The 20,934-nt window shown below is 42.6% G+C and overlaps 1 protein-coding gene across 11 annotated transcripts in view; it reads left to right on the top strand.

The window, feature by feature from the left end:
* Positions 1-20,934, top strand: part of LOC138744086 (serine/threonine-protein kinase 32C) — a 207,999-nt gene that overhangs the window by 127,427 nt on the left and 59,638 nt on the right. Inside the window, exon 2 of one of the 11 annotated variants that reach the window (XM_069899615.1) lies at positions 8,654-8,733. The exons of 9 other annotated variants lie outside the window; for them this stretch is intronic. The gene's annotated coding sequence lies outside the window, so the exon portion shown is untranslated. Of the gene's footprint in view, positions 1-8,653; positions 8,734-20,934 lie in introns of those variants that run through there. One more of the 11 variants, XM_069899610.1, reaches the window with a different exon arrangement.

The following is a 20,934-nucleotide window of genomic DNA, read 5'->3' on the forward strand; positions in this document are numbered from 1 at the left end:
TCTTGCCCTGAGGTTAGGTAAAGTAAAAGTTCGAGTCATTTCTTTCATGCTCTAACTTCTAGTTATACTTTCCATTTATTTAATATGAAAGGTCTAGTTAAGAGTTGGAACCAGTCCATTTCTTGTAAACAGCATTAGGGTCCATTTATGAAATGATTCAGCTGTTGCCCCAAAATTTGTCAATGATGCCAAGTGTCTAGTGAAATTTAAAACTAGTGATTAAAACTAGTGATTTAAAACTAGTGATTAAAACTAGTGATTTAAAACTAGTGATTTAAAACTAGTGATTTAAAACTAGTGAATTAAAACTAGTGATTTAAAACTAGTGATTTAAAACTAGTGATTTAAAACTAGTGATTTGAAACTAGTGATTTGAAACTAGTGATTTGAAACTAGTGATTTGAAACTAGTGATTTGAAACTAGTGATTTGAAACTAGTGATTTGAAACTAGTGGTTTAAAACTAGTGGTTTAAAACTAGTGATTTAAAACTTCCAAATCAAAATATTCCAATGTGAAGTGTTATCTATTTATTCCAATCTAAATGCTTTGTTTTTAAATATGAGTGATTTAAAATCAAAATAAGTAATTTGAATTTCTTTTATATCAAGTGAGCTCAATATTGATTGCACCTGAACTGTCCAATATTTATGGTTGTAGATCTTTACATTTAAATGTATCTGTAACATGCTTACCAAAATAATGCTGTTCAGATTTTTTTCTCCCCAGTGCTGTCAATCAAGTTAAATGTTCCATTAAATTCTGGAATGTAATTGAATTTCTGGTGCTCACTGTTGTGGAAAGCAGCAGAAAAAAATGTTTCCACATATTGTGTATTTTTTTATTTTGTTTCCTGCTGTTGTAATCTTGATATAAAGCAGGTGATCTATGATTAGTTGGGTACCAAAAGGATTGGGGCTGGGCACCCAGCTATTGACAAGCTATATCAGTGATTTGACTGAGGGAACCAATGGCCATATTTCCATATTTGAGAACCAATGGCCATATTTGACTGAGGGAACCAATGGCCATATTTGACTGAGGGAACCAATGGCCATATTTGACTGAGGGAACCAATGGCCATATTTCCATATTTGAGAACCAATGGCCATATTTCCATATTTGAGAACCAATGGCCATATTTCCATATTTGAGAACCAATGGCCATATTTCCATATTTGAGAACCAATGGCCATATTTCCATATTTGAGAACCAATGGCCATATTTGACTGAGGGAACCAATGGCCATATTTGACTGAGGGAACCAATGGCCATATTTCCATATTTGAGAATCAATGGCCATATTTGACTGAGGGAACCAATGGCCATATTTCCATATTTGCTAATGACAAAGCTGAATGGGATTATTGGTAGGGAGAAGGATGGAATGAGCTTGGAAATGGACAAGCTGAATGAGTGGCCAAGGACATGGCTGGGGTAATATTACATAGAAATTTGCAAAATTATTCACTTTAGTGGACAAACAAAATATTGAAAGGGTGTGAAATATGGTAATATTGATCAAAAGGATGAGGCATCTTTAAACCCAAGCCACTGTAAGGCACCAGAGAGGTTCAGCAAATGGTTAGGAAGGGAACTTGTGTATTTTTTTATTACAAGAGGTTTTGAGTGCAGGAATAAAGACAACTACTACATCTACATAGGGCCTGGGTGAGAGCACATCTGGACTATTATGCAATTTTGTTCTCCTTACTTGAGAATAATGTTCTTGCACAGAGTGCGTGGAGTGAGGACCACTTGACAAGTTCCGGAGGTGGTAGGTTTACCTTCTGTGGAGACATCAAATACAGCGATGCAGGTGTTCGATCATGGCTCGATCGATTTCGGTTCAATCCTGACCTCCAGAGCTATCGATATGGAGTATCATTTTTCCTTTGACCACGAGGCATTCCTCTGAATATTGTGGATTCCACCCACGCCCAGATGGCGTGCAAGTTGGTGGGTTAATTGACCAAAGCAGATGGATGGTGGAATGTTGAGAGCAAGGGTTGCAGGGAAAATGTAAAGCTCTGTGACCTCCTTGAATGTCCCACTGAGTAGCCATCGACCAGAGATCCCCAAGAATTAGTGGGGATGCTCCACTTCAAGGGAGTTTTGAGACTGATAATCTTTTCTGTTTACAGTGTACTTTGGAAGTGTGGTGTCAGGCATGTCAATAATGCAGTCTGCTCGGTGTCAAAAACTGAAAGCAACTGGGAATGTTGGGAAAGGACGCCAATGAATTTAAAGAGGAATATGGAGATCGCAACTGCTGTATAGACCATGAAAGTTTTGCTTAGGTCTTGATCTTCAAAGACTCAATCAACACAAAGTGTTGCTCAATCAACAATCTGCTAATAGCTGGTGCTGGCACATTGAAGCTGATGGTAAATTGAATTACAGAAGTATCTGCTGGCAACCAAGATACAGAAGCTGTCCCACGTTTTTCAGAGTCTGGCTGTGAACTTTTATTGTTTCATTGTTGCAGCATCTCAGAAGACCTTGTATTGCAGATGCTGAGTGGCCCATTCTCTCATAAGCTTCAATGGACGAGGAGTCGATGCCTTGGAGTTGGGCAAACTCTGACTCAATTACCAAAGTTTGGGTGATCTTGACTATAGTTGCAGTTTGATTTAGGTATGTACCTGTGGGAGGATTTTGTGAGGTGAGGTGAAACATTGATAAAATTATTGTGGCAGCAATGCTATCTTGTTCATTGTAGGCTTCAGTGTGATTGACTGTTGGAGACAGATTGGTTGGTGCCGTGGCTTACAGGGGGCCATGGAGCAGAAATAGAATGGAGGCAAGTTTCTGTGGGTTTCAGGAAGCTGGATAGGTGTGTCGCCCCAGAACTGGGGGTCAGGAATGTGGGGACATGGGTTGCCATACTGGAGTTGGGGAATGTGGGCTGCACATTCAGAGATACAAGATGTGTGATGGAGAGCAGAGTGTTGCCTGGAGAGTGAGGACCATGGAAGAAGGTTGTGGATGTTGGTATACAGAGGGGATGAGAGAGTACATGTGCCCACTTTACCATGAGCATATTGCAGTCCATGCAGCATTTCACCAGGGCCACCGGATTGAGACCATTCTATCCAACGCTTATGTGGTAGCTGGTGGAGAACCATATTGGGTTGTTGAGGTCTGTATTCACTGCAGTTTAGAAGAATGACAGGAGATCTCATTGAAATCTGCTACATTCTTACAAGTCTTGACAGGCTGGATGTGGGGAGGATGTTTTCCATCTGAGGAGTCCTGAAATGGAATTTCCACTGCAACACAAGGAGTAAAAGATTATTTCACACAGTGGTAAATTTTTGGACTTCTCTATCTTAGAGGCCTGTGGAAATGTAGTTGGTAAATTCATTCAAAGCAGAGATTGCTGTACTTTGAAGTTTAATGAGCATCCTGCAGGCAAGCAGTGTTGGTGTGGAAGATCAGTGGAGGTGGAAGTGGTGAAGCAGCAGTCATCTCTGCTGTCTCAAGGCTCCAGAGTTCCAGGATTAATCCTGGCCTTTGGTGCTTGTAATGAGTTCCACCTGATCCTCATGCCTAAATGAATTTCAACTGGGTGCTCTGGTTTCCTGACACATCCAAAACTCATGGCCTGATTGATTGGCTACTGTAAATGACTCCTGTGTGAATATGTGGAAAAAAGAATCAGCGATCTTAATGGGCATGTGGGAGAAAGAAAGTTGCAGGGAGAGAGGGAATAGAATTGATGGGGTTGTGGTAATGGGCCCAAGTACCTTCTTTGGTAAGTCTCGATCTTGATGAATGGTGGAGCAGTTTCAAAGGATCAAAAGGCCGACGTACTCCAGCTCTTCTTCCTTCAAGCGCGTGTTTGTTTCTAAAACAACTCATGGGTTAAAGGGCAGCCAACCTCGTCACATTCTGTCACACATCGCCTCCTCCAGGCTGCTGGGTGTATCTGCCAAAGAAAGCATTTAAAATAAACTTGGTTTCAAGATCCACTGGGGTCAGCACTCACGAAGGGGACAAAGCCAAATTCTACTGGTTTTTGGCAGTCTGAAATATCTGGGTCACTCTCTGCATTTCAGTGCTGTGTGGAATAGCTGGGCCAGCCTCTGCATTTCAGTGCTGTGTGGAATAGCTGGGCCAGCCTCTGCATTTCAGTGCTGTGTGGAATAGCTGGGCCAGCCTCTGCATTTCAGTGCTGTGTGGAATAGCTGGGCCAGCCTCTGCATTTCAGTGCTGTGTGGAATAGCTGGGCCAGCCTCTGCATTTCAGTGCTGTGTGGAATAGCTGGGCCAGCCTCTGCATTTCAATGCTGTGTGGCTTCACACAGTAGGTCGTTCAACTATTAAGAAGTGTTCCAGTTGAAATGACAGTTTTGGGTCATCACTGCATATCTGAGGAATTGCAGCCTCCTAACTCATTGATCACACTGGAGCCACTGACTTGCGCTCTTGGACAGCACATTCTTGGTAATAGAATGCTAGGTGAGTTGTGGTGGTTGAATTACTGCTGAGACTGGTAGTGTAAGAAACCAATGAGCACTTAGCAGATGGCAAGGGATTTTACACCAACTTTGATATTACACAGGAGCTTTTATTATAAATCTAATTTGCGTAAGGCGCAGGCATCCCCTAGTTCTTGTTTGAGGTTGATATGTTTACATTTGTTGCTTTGCATCAATGTAACACAGATGATGTAATGATTCATGACATTATCCTTTCCTCATTTGTCTTTATATGGGGCATATGCTAATATGTCTAACTCAACTTCCTCTTGCCTCTCCCTCTTCATCTAGTGCCTGCCAATCAACTGCCCCTGTCCATCATCCTTCACCAATTTCGTACTGGGTCCTGGCCAACCCCTCTCACCTAGTTCTCATTATTCTAGCTCTTCCTGCATCTGTACTCTCCGTTTCGATGAAGAGATCTGGCCCAAAATATCAAATATTCTTCATCTCCCACTGAAGCTGCTTTAACCTGCTGAATTCTTCCAACAGATTGTTTATTACTCTGGTTTCCAGTATCTGCAGTCTCCTGTGTGTCTCCAACTGTGCTGACTAGGCTACATAATCAAGGCACTGTGCCACTTGGGTTCCAAAATTCAGTTCTATTGAAATCAATCAAAGTGAATTTAAGGTGTTTCCTTAAATGTGAGACTTGAAGTGGAGGAGACTGAGAGGATCATGACCGAGGTACAGCAAATAATGAAAGCCGTAGGTTTATGATGAAATACACAATAGGAGCTTGCCTGCACTCACCAACATGCCAATCTAAACATATTCCAGGTTAAACAAGAAGTCCTGGTCACCTCATTATAGGAAGGACGCAGAAGCAATGAAGAGTGTGCAGAGGAGATTTACCAGGATGTTGCTTGGATTGGAAAATAAGTCTTATGAGGATGAGGCCAGGTTAGCAACGCTCGGAGATTTTTCTTGGGAGCGAAGGGTGAGAGGTGACTTAATAGAGGACTACAAGATTGTGAGAGGCATAGACAGCCAGCACAATTCTCCCATCAGAGGAATCTGTACAAAGTGAAGGGAGGAAAGGTTAGGAGAGACATCCAGGGGTAAACTGTGGGTGCCTGGAATGCCTTGCCAGGGGTGGTGGTGGGGCTGAAACATTAGGGGCATTTAAGAGACCCTGAGATAAATACATGGATGAAAGAAAAATAGAGGGTTATGAGGTCGGGAGGGTTTAGCTATTTCTTTTGTATGGAATACATAGGTTGGCACAACAATGGGGGCCAAAGAGCCTGTACAGTGCTGTAGTGTTCTATGTACTGCAAATGCTGGAGAACAATAACCAGACACAAATAAACTGTTGGAGGAGCTCAGTTGGTCATGGAAAACAGTACAAGACTGAAACACTGCTGACCTGCTAAGTTCCTGCAGTACATTTTTGTTTGAACAAATCCCATCTGCCTGCACTTGGTCTGGACCCCTCTAATCCTTGTCTGTTCATCGATGTGTCTAAATCGCCTCTCAAACACTGCTATTGTACCTGCTTCTGCCACCTCTCTTACCAGTGTATTCCAGGCTCCATCACTGTGTAAAAAAAAAACCTTAAATTTCCTCCTCTCACACCTGTGCCCTCTGGTTTTTAAAATTTCCACCTGAGAAAAGGAATCTGTCAGAATAACCCACTTTACCTGTGCCTCTCAGAATTTTGTATATTTCTATAAATTCACCCTTTTGTCAGTAACACTCGAGAAAACAATCCAAGTTTGACCAATCTCTCTTTATAATATATTTTCAATTTCAGGCAACATGCTGAACCAGCTGTAGATCTTTTTTTTCAGTCAAGGTATGTATAACCATATCTGAATATTATTCTCACAATCTTCAATGCACAGTCAGAAAAGACTTATTCCATGCCTGTACCTTTTAAAAAGGAGGTAGTCATTATTTTGCATACTTTCATGTAAATAAAAAGGGAATGGGCGATATGATCAAACTCATCATGAAATCGGTTTACATAATGCTGAAATCCTGCTGTTTTGTGATCATTGTCCAACCGTAGCTGTGTATGCCTAAATATTGAAATCTCAGAATATTTTAAACCCCTGTTAATCTCATTTTCTGTAACAGAAACAAGTTAATCACTGTGAATCTCATTAAATCCTTCACAGCTGTCCAAAAACATTTTCCAACCATTCTTCCCTGAGATGTTTGGCTTAATCGCCCTGAAAGACCTTCACCTTAACTGGATTTTTCAGTGAACGTCCCTTTATTAAACCCTCTGCATTTTTTAACCTTTAATAATGGCCTATCTATGTTCCTCTCGCAAAGATTTTCTTCATTTCCTTTTCCTGAGCCAAGAGCTGGCAGGAGGTATTGCCACATTACAAAGGCACCTGCTTGAGGCCAAGTGGCCCGATGGAGACTACCAGCTGACATGCTCATGAATTCTTCCACTCTCTGTTTATTACATTATCGTAACATTCTCTATTCATATGGGAAAATTGACACTGCGTATTTGCTACATATTAGATAAAGCCATTTTGTCAAATCTGCGCAAAGGGCCTGTTCATTGGCTTTTCCTCCAGATTTTAGTGAAATGAAATTAGATTGGTGGCTTAATATATTTTACTAATTACGTGATGGGAATGACTTAAAACATTGCCATAGTGTCAGTGTAACAACAACCTACTTATTTTCTACTTACCAAGCAAGGGAGTGAAAGAATACCATGGGAGAGGGGAATAAAGCTTGGAGTGAAATATGAAAATCTGCGGAAATTGTGATTGTAGTAATGCTGGGGTAACTCTGCCAGTCTCGCAGCATCCATAGAAGCAAAAGATGCATTACCGATGTTTCGGGCCTGGGCCCTTCATCAAGGATCCTTTAGGATAACCTTAGGAAGGCTCAGGCCTGAAATGTCGGTAATATATCTTTACCTTCTATAAATGCTGCGAGACAGGCTGAGTTCCTCCAACATTTACATGTTTTGAATAAAGATTGGAGTTCGAATCAGATACTGATCTTTTAAACTAGTGAACCAAGTAGGCCAAGTGACCTACTCCCCTATCCAAATCATGTCATTTCTTTATATTCTGCTGATCCTGTACACATTGTTATTATTTTTTCCTTCAGCCTGCCATCAGATTAACAGATTTGTGAGTCTTCTTCTCCCACCCCCACCTACAACCTTCAGATGAACTTTCGTAAGGCTTTCACAAAGCTATTTTCAAGAATTTCATGTTTCCACATACTGGATATTTGAAGGCAAGCAATTCAGTTAAAAAAATCCCCAGAAATTATAACACCTCAAGGACTTCAAAGTCTCCTCTTTTCCTTTGTAGCAGGATTGTAAGTTGCAATCACAATAAATAAATCAATGTCGGGGTCCTTCCCTGAATCAGCATCCCCTGTATTAAAACCCAAAGTCACATTTTGTCACCCAGATTGGGCAAGCCATATCATGTACACACAGATGCTCTGGTGGACAGAGTATGGGCAAAGATTGCAAAAAGAGGAGCATTCAGGATGAGACTATAAACTGGGAGCACACAGAGGGGCTTGATGAAGTGAACAAAGGAGTTGACCATCTCACAAACGACCCACCTAGCTACCACCTCAACCACCACCTGGAAGCATCTCCAGTTTCTACGTTGTTGTTTAGTCACCTCGGTGCACACAAATGATCCTTGATGTTGAAGTACAGCATTGTATGAATCTGTAATCCAAGTCCATAGCAGTCAGTAAATCAAATTAAAATGTTTCTGAAGGAATTGCATCTATTGGGAAATTAAATATTTATATAGAACTGAGAGCTGAACAGATTATTAAAGAGAAAAGTGGTTTAAGATCTCAAGTTATGAATACCATGATTTCACATGGAAAATATTTCACAAACAACAAAGATTGAGCCACTAAAATCTGTTCTGCCATGCCCCACAAATTCTGGACAATGACTAGAAGCTCAGTTTTATTTCATTGTTTTGTGATGCATTTAAAATTCTCCAACAAATTCCCATTGTCAAGGCAGCCATATTCAATATAAGCTACACAACAAAGCTTGCAACAGATCATTTTGAGAGTCAAATTATAACTTTTACCTGTAAAATTGTACAATGATTTATATGGTCATGTGATGTCTGAATATTGTGGAATTAGAGAAAAATAAGTTTCTTGTATACTGTGATTGTCCTTGAATGATCTATAGCTGTGTTACAGAGGTATTCAACTTCTCAAAGCCCCTCAAGTTTAACAGAGAAGGCATTCACTTTGAGTGTGGTTTCAGTTCAGCTTCAGATGTAAGTGAACTCTCCATTTATTGGGCATGAATAGAATTATAGCTTGTAAGAATAAAAATAGCCATATAAAGTAAGTGCTTCCATATAGGGATACATTTTATCTTTACGAAGAAAAGGTATTCCAAGAAAGGATTCCTGTAAGCCAGATACCCTGAGACAATTCACTCTGTTGTAGGTTTAAAATGCAAATTGTGCACATAATTGGAAGACAGAGTGAAACAGCTGAGTAACTTCTAATTGAAAATTAAATCAGGGTTGTGGAGTTAATTGGAAATGGAATTCTTCATGGTGGCCTTCTGAGAAATGGGCATTATCCTAAAGTGGTAACTTTATCTCTGTCCTTTACCCACTCCCTTTACCTCTGGAGTCCAGTAATGGAGCAGAAGTTTGTTGGGGGTCGCTATTGTTTTCAGGGTTTGCCCTGAGCTTGGAGTTTTTTTTGTACAGAAGCAGGTGCAGAAAGAGGCTCTTCAAGCCAGTCCTGCCAATCAATACTGTATGATCATGGATGACCTTAGTTGGTTTCAATTCCTCTTGTGTGTCAGTTCCACATTGTCCTCAATTCCTTCACATTTCAAAGATTTATCAACTTCCACCTAATGACCTGGCCTCCATCTTGATTGTGGGCAGAGGATTCCAAAGATTCACTACCCTTTGAGGGAAATGTTTTCCACACCTCAGTTTGAAATAAGCAACCCTTTGCTTTGCAAGTCCTTTGTTCATGACTCCTACCGGTGGAAACATTTTACTTAACATTTACCCAGTCAAGTATCTAGAATTTGAGCGGGTTGAATTAAGTTTTCAAAAGTTGATTGAATCTTTTCTTAATTATTTGTGCTGACTTTCATTTTTTTAAGTGTTTTTCAGATTTCAGATTTATTGTCAGTGTCTTCTTCTTTGGCTTGGCTTCGCGAACGAAGATTTATGGAGGGGTAATGTCCACGACAGCTGCAGGCTCGTTTGTGGCTGACAAGTCCGATGCGGGACAGGCAGGCACGGTTGCAAGGGAAAATTGGTTGGTTAGGGTTGGGTGTTGGGTTTTTTCTCCTTTGTCTTTTGTCAGTGAGGTGGGCTCTGGTCTTCTTCAAAGGAGGTTGCTGCCCGCCGAACTGTGAGGCACCAAGATGCACGGTTTGAGGCGATATCAGCCCACTGGCGGTGGTCAATGTGGCAGGCACCAAGAGATTTCTTTAGGCAGTCCTTGTACCTCTTCTTTGGTGCACCTCTGTCTCGGTGGCCAGTGGAGAGCTCGCCATATAACACGATCTTGGGAAGGCGATGGACCTCCATTCTGGAGACATGACCAACCCAGCGCAGTTGGATCTTCAGCAGTGTGGATTCGATGCTGTCGGCCTCTGCCATCTCGAGTACTTCGATGTTGGTGATGAAGTCGCTCCAATGAATGTTGAGGATGGAGCGGAGACAACACTGGTGGAAGCGTTCTAGGAGCCGTAGGTGATGCTGGTAGAGGACCCATGATTTGGAGCCGAACAGGAGTGTGGGTATGACAACGGCTCTGTATATGCTAATCTTTGTGAGGTTTTTCAGGTGGTTGTTTTTCCAGACTCTTTTGTGTAGTCTTCCAAAGGCGATATTTGCCTTGGCGAGTCTGCTGTCTATCTCGTTGTCGATCCTTGCATCCGATGAAATGGTGCAGCCAAGATAGGTAAACTGGTTGACCGTTTTGAGTTTTGTGTGCCTGATGGAGATGTGGGGGGGCTGGTAGTCATGGTGGGGAGCTGGCTGATGGAGGACCTCAGTTTTCTTCAGGCTGACTTCCAGGCCAAACATTTTGGCAGTTTCCGCAAAATAGGACGTCAAGCGCTGAAGAGCTGGCTCTGAATGGGCAACTAAAGCGGCATCGTCTGCAAAGAGTAGTTCACGGATGAGTTGCTCTTGTGTCTTGGTGTGAGCTTGCAGGCGCCTCAGATTGAAGAGACTGCCATCTGTGCGGTACCGGATGTAAACAGCGTCTTCATTGTTGAGGTCTTTCATGGCTTGTTTCAGCATCATGCTGAAGAAAATTGAAAAGAGGGTTGGTGCGAGAACGCAGCCTTGCTTCATGCCATGGTTAATGGAGAAGGGTTCAGAGAGCTCATTGCTGTATCTGACCTGACCTTGTCGGTTTTCGTGCAGTTGGATAACCATGTTGAGGAAATTTGGGGGGCATCCGAGGCGCTCTAGTATTTGCCAAAGCCCTTTCCTACTCACGGTGTCGAAGGCTTTGGTGAGGTCAACAAAGGTGATGTAGAGTCCTTTGTTTTGTTCTCTGCACTTTTCTTGGAGCTGTCTGAGGGCAAAGACCATGTCAGTAGTTCCTCTGTTTGCGCAAAAGCCGCACTGTGATTCTGGGAGAACATTTTCAGCGACACTAGGTATTATTCTATTTAGGAGAATCCTAGCGAAGATTTTGCCTGCAATGGAGTGCAGCGTGATTCCTCTGTAGTTTGAGCAGTCTGATTTCTCGCCTTTGTTTTTGTACAGGGTGATGATGATGGCATCACGAAGGTCCTGAGGCAGCTTTCCTTGGTCCCAGCAGAGCTTGAAAAACTCATGCAGTTTGGCATGCAGAGTTTTGCCGCCAGCCTTCAGGGGGGGATTCCATCCATACCTGCTGCTTTGCCACTTTTCAGTTGTTCAATTGCCTTATATGTCTCTTCCCGGGTGAGGACCTCATCCAGCTCTAGCCTTAAGGGCTGTTGAGGAAGCTGGAGCAGGGCCGATTCTTGGACTGAGCGGTTGGCACTGAAAAGAGATTGGAAGTGTTCTGACCATCAGTTGAGGATGGAGATCTTGTCGCTGAGGAGGACTTTGCTGTCTGAGCTGCGCAGCGGGCTTTGGACTTGGTGTGAGGGGCCGTACACAGCCTTTAGAGCCTCGTAAAAACCCCTGAAGTTGCCAATGTCCGCGCTGAGCTGGGTTCGTTTGGCGAGGCTAGTCCACCATTCATTTTGGATCTCCCGGAGTTTGCGCTGAAGATGGCTGCATGCGCGACGGAAGGCTCGTTTCTTCTCTGGCCAGGATGGCTTTGCAAGGTGAGCCTGGTGGGCAGCTCGGTTCTTTGCCAGCAGCTCCTGGATTTTCTGGTTGTTTTCGTCGAACCAGTCCTTGTTTTTCCTGGAGGAGAAACCCAGTATCTCTTCAGTGGATTGCAGTGTACATACATGGCATCTCACACAACCCTGAGATTATTTTTTTCTGTAGGCGAGGCAGAATTATCACTAAATGACCACTCTTTTAACATGAATATTGTCTACATTTTTATATTACAATTTGGTCATTATTCTCCTTTTTTTCTAAATAAAGATATTCTGATTGCTAATTGGAATCAGATTTATAAAATCACAATCAAATTCCACTCTTTAAGTGTTAAATGCCAGCTAAGTACATTTTCTGCTTTGATACAGACTTGCATACTTTTATTAATGCTTTTCAGTTATTTATATCAATAAACTTTTAATTAACTAAATCACATTTATTTCCCAATAAAAACACTGAAATCTCTAAGGCTAATTCTTTGATGCCCCTTCTGATACCTGGGAGGAGAAGGGCCACAAAGAAGTTAACATGTTGATGAAATAAATGGTGTTGGGGTCATCACATATATTACATGACAATAAAAGGAACCTTTGAACTTTTAAAATTGGATTGAAGATTGGCTTTACAGGAAAGCTAGAGAGTGGTGGTGGATGATTGCCTCTCCCAGAAGCTTGTGACTAGTGGTCTGCCTCAAGTGGTCCATTGTGTTTATCATCTATGTCACACATGTCAAACTCTGGCCCGCGGGCCAAATTTGGCCCGCGATATAATTATATTTGGCCAGCAAGATCATTTCAAAAATGTATTAGAGGTGGCCCGCCCTGCAGCGAGAGCTGATGCTGTTTTTTGGTCATGTCACCCCCACCATCCTCCCCCTTCATTGCACATCCTTCCCCATTGTAACACGAGAAATTGTAACGAGAAGTCTGTCGATGTCATCAGCCGGCAAGCCAGTTGGAAGGTTCCCCGCACAACCAGTCACTTCTCCCACCTGTCGAGCGGTGCGGCGGATGGGCGAGCGCCTGTGATTTCCTGTCGGCGCGACGGGCATGGCAGGCTGCGCACGGCCCCCAGGCTGTGCGAGCCCCGCGTGACTGGCACCGGACGGCCCTTCCACAGCGCAAGCGCACTTCTCCCGGTCGCCACGGCCTTCAGCGCTTGCACCCGCGTGGACCCCAGGGATGGCTGGTTCGGTCCTGCACGTGAAGAGAGAGATGGTGGCTGTCCACAAAGGCTGATCGGCAGCGCGCTGGGCCTGAGTGGGTGGGTAAGCAGGGGTGGGGAGAGGGTGTAGGTGAGGAGTAATGGGCAGGGGAAGTTATGGTGGTGCGAGGGGCAGTTAGAGGGAGGGATGAGTAGAAGGAGGGGTGGATAGGGAAGAGGTAAAAGGGGAGGGGCAGGGCGAGTAGGGGAGGGGTGTTTAGAGGGTGAGAGACGGGTAGAGGGAGGAACAGGTTGTGGGGAGAGGCAGTAGAGGGGCGTGGGTAGAGGCAGAGCGAGTGGAGTGAGGGGTGAATAGAGGTTGGGTAAAGGACTGGTCAGGTAGAGGGATGGTGGGTCGAGGGTGAATAGAGGCCTACGGCCTGAGGAGTGAGCAGGAAATGCTGAGTCCTGATGCAGGTCAAAATGGACACAGCCTGTGAATGCTGACTACATTTCCACGGGGACCAAATATGTTTCCCTCAGGTCAAGCAAAGGGTGAACTTGAGCTACCTACTCCTGACCTGTAACATTATCCTCCTAAAGTTATATCCTAAAGTTTAACATTACATATGTTGAAAGAAGAGAAAACATGCAGATGTTGTTGAAAATTTTCAATAAATATTTAGTTCGGCCCTTGACTTAGTCCAAGTTTTTAATTTTGGCCCTCCGTGAATTTGAGTTTGACACCCCTGATCTATGTCAATGGATCAGCAAGTTCGCAGATGACACAAATATTGGAGATGTAGTGGACAGCAAGAAAGTATTCAAAGTTTGCAGAGGGATTTAGGACACCTAGAAAAATGGGCTGCAAATGGCAGGTGGAATTCAATGCAGAGAGGTGGAAGGTGATGCATTTTGGAAGAACAAACCAAGAAAGGACACACATGGTTAATTATAGGGCACACAGGAGTGCAGTAGAAAAGAAGGTTCTGGGAGCACCAATACATAATTCCCTGAAAGTGGCGTCATAGGTAGATAGGGTCGTAAAGGGATCTTTTGGCATCTTGGTGTTCATAAATCAAACTATTGAGTATTGGAATTCTTTCTGCTTCACCCAGTCAATTGTTAATGTTAATTCACTCTGCTGTCCAAATTAATATTGAATAAAATTGACCTTTAATCATTCACATCTTTTTGAGCAATGATTAATAACAAAAGCTATGTGATTGCTATTTAAATTTATAATGATCTAAAATATGAAGCAACTTATCATTAACATTTAAATAGTATCCCATTAATTAAGCAATTGAGTTAAGCACTAACGGTCGCCATGGTGCAACTGTAAGGCAGAAATATCTTTCCAGAGTTAAATGCCAAGGCAGCTGTGACTGAGGGCTTTGGAGAAAATCCAGAAGCATTGTGTATTTGTATTTCTCCAGTGCTTTTATTTTGAGTCTCTCTGCACTGATCATTCACTAGCTGCAAACTATAAATATGAGATGCTGGCCAGCTTGCAGTGATATTATTAATCAGAATTAATGTGAAAGTGGAAAATAATAGTTGTAACAGCATCTAATCTGCCAGAGCTTAATGGCTCCTAATCAATTTGTCATGAATTCAAAAGTCATCAATCTCTAAACATTCTTCTCACATTTCCAAGTCCATAAGACCAAAACACCATAAGATGTAGGTAAAGAAGTGGGACATTTGGTCCATCAAGTCCACTTTACCATTCAATCATGTGCTGATCCAACCTCCCACTCAGTCCCACTTCCCCCCCCCTGTGCAGGAATCATTCTTGTGAACCTTTTCTCAACCGTCTCCAATGCCATCGCATTCTTTCTTAAATAAGAAGCCCAAAACTGTACCAGTACTCCAAGTTAGGCCTCATCACTGCCTTACAAAACCTCAACACCACATCTCTGCTCTGACACACTATTCTTCTGGATATGGATGTCAACATTATATTCGCGTTCTTCACCTCCGACTCAACCTGGAGATTAACCTTTAGGGTGTCCTGCACAAGGACTCCTATGTTTCTTTACACCTCTGAATTTTGAATTTTCTCCTCGTCTTTTATTCTTTCATCAAAGTGCATTGACCGTTCTTTTCCCAACATTGCATTTCATTTGCTGTTTCTTTGTCCATTCTCCTCATCTATCCAAGTTTCTCTGCAGCCTCTCCATTTCCTCTTCACTACCTGCCCCCAGAATCGGATATTTTGGCGATGGACATGCTATTTAATTTATTATATTTTTAATTAAATATAACGAACATAAAATTATTAATTTATTATCATTTTAATTGGGGTTAGTCTTAACTCTAACTCCCCTCTCCCCCCGGGGACATCTCCATCCTCCCCTCTCCCTCCAGGAATGTCTCTGCTCTCCCCCCGGGGACGTCTCCACCCTCCCCTCTTCCCCCCCCCACCGGTGACATCTCTGCCTCCCATCTCCATGCAGTGAAATCCACCTAACCATTAGCAGCAATATGTCCTCGACCCACGTGGCCCTCCTCCTGTCTTTGTGTCATTGGCCAGCTTTAGCTACAAAGCCATTTATTTCATCACCCAAATCGTTAACATGTGGTTAATGTGACAAGAAGTGGTCCCAGCACCGACCTCTGAGGAACACCACTGGTAACCGGTAGCCGACCAGAATAGGATCCCTTTATTCCCTCTTTCTGTTTCCTGCTGATCAGTCAATTCCATGGGCTCTCATCTTATTAAACAGCCTCATGTGCAGCACCTTGTTTAAGGCCTTTTGAAAATCCAAATTTACAGCATCCTCTGTATCTCCTTTGTCTCTCCTGCTTATAGTTTCTTTAAAAAACAATTGCAGTAGGTTTGTCAGGCAAGAGTATCAGGCAGGAAACAATGCTTACTTTGGCCTATCTTGTCATGCCCCTCCATGTGATTTCTTCCTTGGCCATCAACTTCAACAGCTTCCCAAGCACTGATGTTAGGCTAACAGGTCTATTATTTCTTTCTGCTGCTTTCTTCCCTTTTTAAATAGTGGAGTGACCTTTGCAATTTTTCAGTCCTCCAGAGCCATGCCAGTGTCTAAGACTTTTCTTCTTTGGCTTGGCTTCGAATGAAGATTTATGGAGGGGTACGTCCACCTCTTCTGCAGGCTCGTTGGTGACTGACAAGTCCGATGCGGGACAGGCAGGCACGGTTGCAGCGGTTGCAAGGGAAAATTGGTGGGTTGGGGTTGGGTGTTGGGTTTTTCCTCCTTTGACTTTTGTCAGTGAGGTGGGCTCTGTGGTCTTCTTCAAAGGAGGTTGCTGCCCGCCGAACTGTGAGGCGCCAAGATGCACGGTTGGAGGCGATATCAGCCCACTGGCGGTGGTCAATGTGGCAGGCACCAAGAGATTTCTTTAAACAGTCCTTGTACCTCTTCTTTGGTGCACCTCTGTCTCGGTGGCCAGTGGAGAGCTCGCCATAGAACACGATCTTGGGAAGGCGATGGTCCTCCATTCTGGAGACGTGACCCAACCAGCGCAGTTGGGTCTTCAGCAGCGTGGATTCGATGCTTGCGGACTCTGCCAGCTCAAGTACTTCGATGTTGGTGACGAAGTCACTCCAATGAATGTTGAGGATGGAGTGGAGACAATGCTGATGGAAGCATTCTCGGAGCCGTAGGTGATGCCAGTAGAGGACCCATGATTCAGAGCCGAACAGGAGCGTGGGTATAACAACGGCTCTGTACACGCTGATCTTTGTGTGTTTCTTCAGGTGGTTGTTTTTCCAGACTCTTTTGTGTAGTCTTCCAAAGGCGCTATTTGCCTTAGCAAGTCTGTTGTCTATCTCGTTGTCGATCCTTGCATCAGATGAAATGGTGCAGCCGTTTAATGTAGAGTTTAATGTAGTTTCCTTCCACCTTCCACAATTGTACTGGGGTTGTAGGTGAATCGAAGGTATTATTGGTGAATTGGCTTGTGGGCTGAAGGGCCTATAACCATGCTCGTTGTCTGTCTGTATGGATGGATGTATGATTAACAATGCTTCCACATCGCCACAGCCAATTCTTTCAGATCCCAAGGTTGCATTTCCGTCTCCATTTCCAAATCTGGGAGACTTATCTACCCTTGGACCATTCAGCTTCCTAAACACCTTCTCTCTGGTGATTGTGACTGCACTCACCTCTCTACCCTGTCAACTTCCACAGTCAAGACTGATGCAAAGTACTCATTCAGTTTCTCTGCCCTCTCTTTGTCTCCCATTACAAGTTCTCCAGAGTCTTTTTCTATATATTCTCTTTTTTTAAAACTCTTAATATACTTTTTTTTAAAAAAGCCTTTGGTATTCTTTTTGAATTATTTGCTAGCTTTGTTTCAAAGCTAATCTTTTCCTTCCTAATGACCTTTTAGTTGCCTCTGTAAGCTTTTAAAAGATTTTCCAGGCCTCTCTCTTCCCACTAATATTTTCTCCTTGCCTGCCCTTTCTTTTGCTTTTGCTTTTACTTCAGCTTTAATTTCTCTTGTCAGCCACAGTCGTGCCTCTTTGTTCCATACAAAAATTTCTGTTTTGGAATATACTTGTCCTGCACCTTCCTTATTTTTCTCAGTTACATCAGCCATTGCTGTTCTCCCTAATAGTTTGATATTTCAGTCAACTTTTGCCAGTTCATCTCTCATACCCTGTAGTCCCCTTTATTCTTCTGGCACACTGACACCTCTGATTTTGCAGCGCAAATTCTGTTATAATTATGATCACTGCCTCCTCAGGATTTTCTGATCTTCAGTTTGTAATGATAGTGATCATGTTTGCATGGCAACTAGCAATGCCTTACTGTTTGATTAGATTTGGTTGCCAGCAGGGGGTTGACACACAGTATGCAGATCTATAATGGAGGTTTGCAGCCTCATGGCAGGCCTCACGGTGCTGTTTACAACAACTTTAAAGTAAAGAACCTTTTCCTTCATCCATGTGTTGTCTAAGAACTCACACACACGAATACAAGATGAAACATGAAGTGAGATGAAGGAAATTAGAAGGAAATACTTTAAAAGGTAAAATCTCAGGTCAGCAACTGATCAGTGAAGCAAAGCTAACACAGTGAAACATGGAAGAATTACATCCACCACCGAAACTTCAGCTGACAGGTAATGTGGCTGAAAATTGGAACAGATTTAAACAGCATTTTTGGATTGTATTTAGTGGCAGTCAGAGCTGATGAGAAAAGGGATAAAGTCAAAGCATCAGTTTTCTTCCATGTCGTGGGTGATGAAGCCCTGGAGGTGTATAATAATTTTGCATTTGCAGCTGAAGGAGACAAAATGAAACTGGAAAAAATAATGGAACAGTTTGAGTCATACTGCATACCTTAACATGATGTTTGAGAGGCACAGATTTTTCACGTGTACAGAAAACGGAAGAAAGTATTGATCTGTATGTGACTGAATTGAGAAACAGAAGCAAAATGTGTGAATTTGGTGGACTGTCTGACTCGCTGATAAAATTCAGACTTGTGTGTGGTATTCCAGATAATAGTCTAAGGGAAAGACTGCTAGACCTGGAAAAAGCCATAGCAATCTGTTGAGCTACATAAACTGTAAAAATGCAGGCAAAGGAGCTGTTCAGTGAAACTAGCTGCAATGTGGATACAGTGAGCAAGAATAGACATAAACCATATCACAAAAAGTGCACCAAAGTGGAAAGAGAGGCGTGGCCAGTGAACAAAAATGAAAGGGACATTCGAAAGCCATGTCATCGATGTGATAGACAACACCTACCAAAAAAGTGTTCAGCATATGATAAAACATGCTATGTGTGCAACAAAAGCAACCATTATGCCCGTTGCTATAGGAACCAAGTGCAACAAAGTAAAGTTCATGGAGTAGATGAAAGGGAGATAGAGGAATTCTATGTAGATGTTGTGACTGAAAACAAGAAAGAAATCAGTCTGGGTGTTGAGATTAAAAGTGAATACATATATATTTCAGTTAAATTGGATACTGGAGCACAAATTAATGTAATATTAGAGACTGATTTTAAGAAAATTAGACCGAGACCAAAAATGTATTCAGGTACCAATATACCAGTGCAAGGAGAATGCATGGTCAAAGTGAAACACAAGGACAGAGAGCACATGCTAGCATTCATCGTGGTACCAAAGGATGTACAGGGCATACTAGGTTTAAAAGCCTGTGAGAAAATGAACCTGGTAAAAAGAGTCCTCGTGATGGAAAGTGAAGGAGAGACTATCTATGATGAACTCATGTACAATGACCTATTTCTGAGTCTAGGCTGCCTTCCAGGAGAACAAACAATCAGAGTGGATAAGCGTGTGCCACCAAAAATAATACATCCATGCAGAAAAGTTCAATTCGCGCTTCAAAAGCAACTAAAGGCAGAGCTGGACAGGATGGGAAAACCTGAATGTGATTCAGAAGATAGATGAGCCAATGGTGAGTTCACTCATTGTGTACAAAAAGAATGAAAGCTTAGAATTTGCCTGGATCCAAGAGATCTATACAGAGAAATGAAAAGAGAACACTAAGGTTCTGACACGTGAAGAAATCATGTCACAGTTTGCAAATGCAAAGTTTTTCAGTAAGTTAGATGCATCATTATTAGGATTTTGGCAGCAAAAATTGGGTGAAGCAAGTTCAAGACTGTGCACGTTCAATAGTTCATTTGTCAGATACAGATTCCTAAGGTGACCATTCAGAATTGCCTCAGCTCCTGAAGTGTATCACAAAACTCTCCATATGGTATGTGAGCACCTGGATGGAGTTGATACCTCAATGGATGACATCATAGTATGGGAACTATGAGAATGGAGCATGATGAGAGACTAAGGAAAGTGCTGGAAGCAACAAGGAAAACAAACCTGAAGCTGAATAGAGAGAAATGCCAGCTCGGGGTTCGGAGCCGCAGGATGCCTGGGACTGCTGTTTGCTGTTCTAAGAGGGTCATGTGGTTTTGCAAGCAGAGACGGAGAAAACAGGCTTTTCTCAGAGCTGGTATGCTTGTGGAAAAACCCCATTTGGAAGATGGGTTGTGAGTTCTTAGTTCAGCCTGGTCAAAGCCCTTATGGTTCATACAAGAGGAGAGTACTGGCTGCCTAATGTTTCACTTGAAATAAGTGAAACAAAAAGGAACTCTGTGGTGACCTGAAAGAAAGAGATTATCATCTGGAGAACCCTGATGGGGCAAGTTTATTCCGCAAGATACTGAAGTAGCTGATTAAAAGGAATCAGTTTGTCCAGCGAGCAACAAATCTCTCTCTGAAAACTGACAAGAACCTTCCTGAGCTGTAACCATTTACCTTTCAAGCACCAAAGCTTGGTGACCTTCATAAATGTTAAATTCTGTGCACAGTATAAGAATTGCCTGCAACCAGTGAACTTGGGGGAATGAGAAGTGAGATTGGACTGTGAATCAAAGAACCTTTTTGAACTTACACACATTACATACATGTGCACTTAGAATTTGAAGGCGGTTAAGTAAGGTTAGTTAATAGTGATAAGTTAATAGTGATTCTGTTTTCATGTTTTAAGAAAATTAAAAGCAATTTTTATTTAAATAACCATTTGTCTTAGTGAATATCTATTGCTGCTGGGTTTTGGGGTCCTCTGGGATTGTATTCTAAGGAACCATCCTGAAAGTTGGGATTCAGTACCTTCTTGGCTTCCCAATAACCTGCATAATGAAAAAACCCATGACTATTGCAACAGTGCCTTTTGAATGTCTTCTCTATCTCCCACAATAGTTTGCATGCCACATAGTTTGCTGCTGTTTGGAGACCTGTATACAACTCCCATCAGGATCTTTTTACGCTTAGTGTTTCTTAATTCTACCCACAGGGATTCTGTATCTTCTGAATTCTGCCCTCAGAGATTCTATAATCTTCTGACATTTTTGCCGTGCTCTTAATTTTACAGAACTATTACAGGATGGTTAAAGCAAGGCTGTTTTTGAAAAACTGATCCTACATGTCTGAAATGGAACTGTATGATGTTATGTAAAACATTGTTCAAAAGTCATGCAAGTCTGAGTGTTTACTCTTGCTT

The sequence above is a fragment of the Narcine bancroftii genome, chromosome 10 (genome assembly GCF_036971445.1).
Source record: "Narcine bancroftii isolate sNarBan1 chromosome 10, sNarBan1.hap1, whole genome shotgun sequence".
NCBI classification, from domain to species: Eukaryota; Metazoa; Chordata; class Chondrichthyes; order Torpediniformes; family Narcinidae; genus Narcine; species Narcine bancroftii.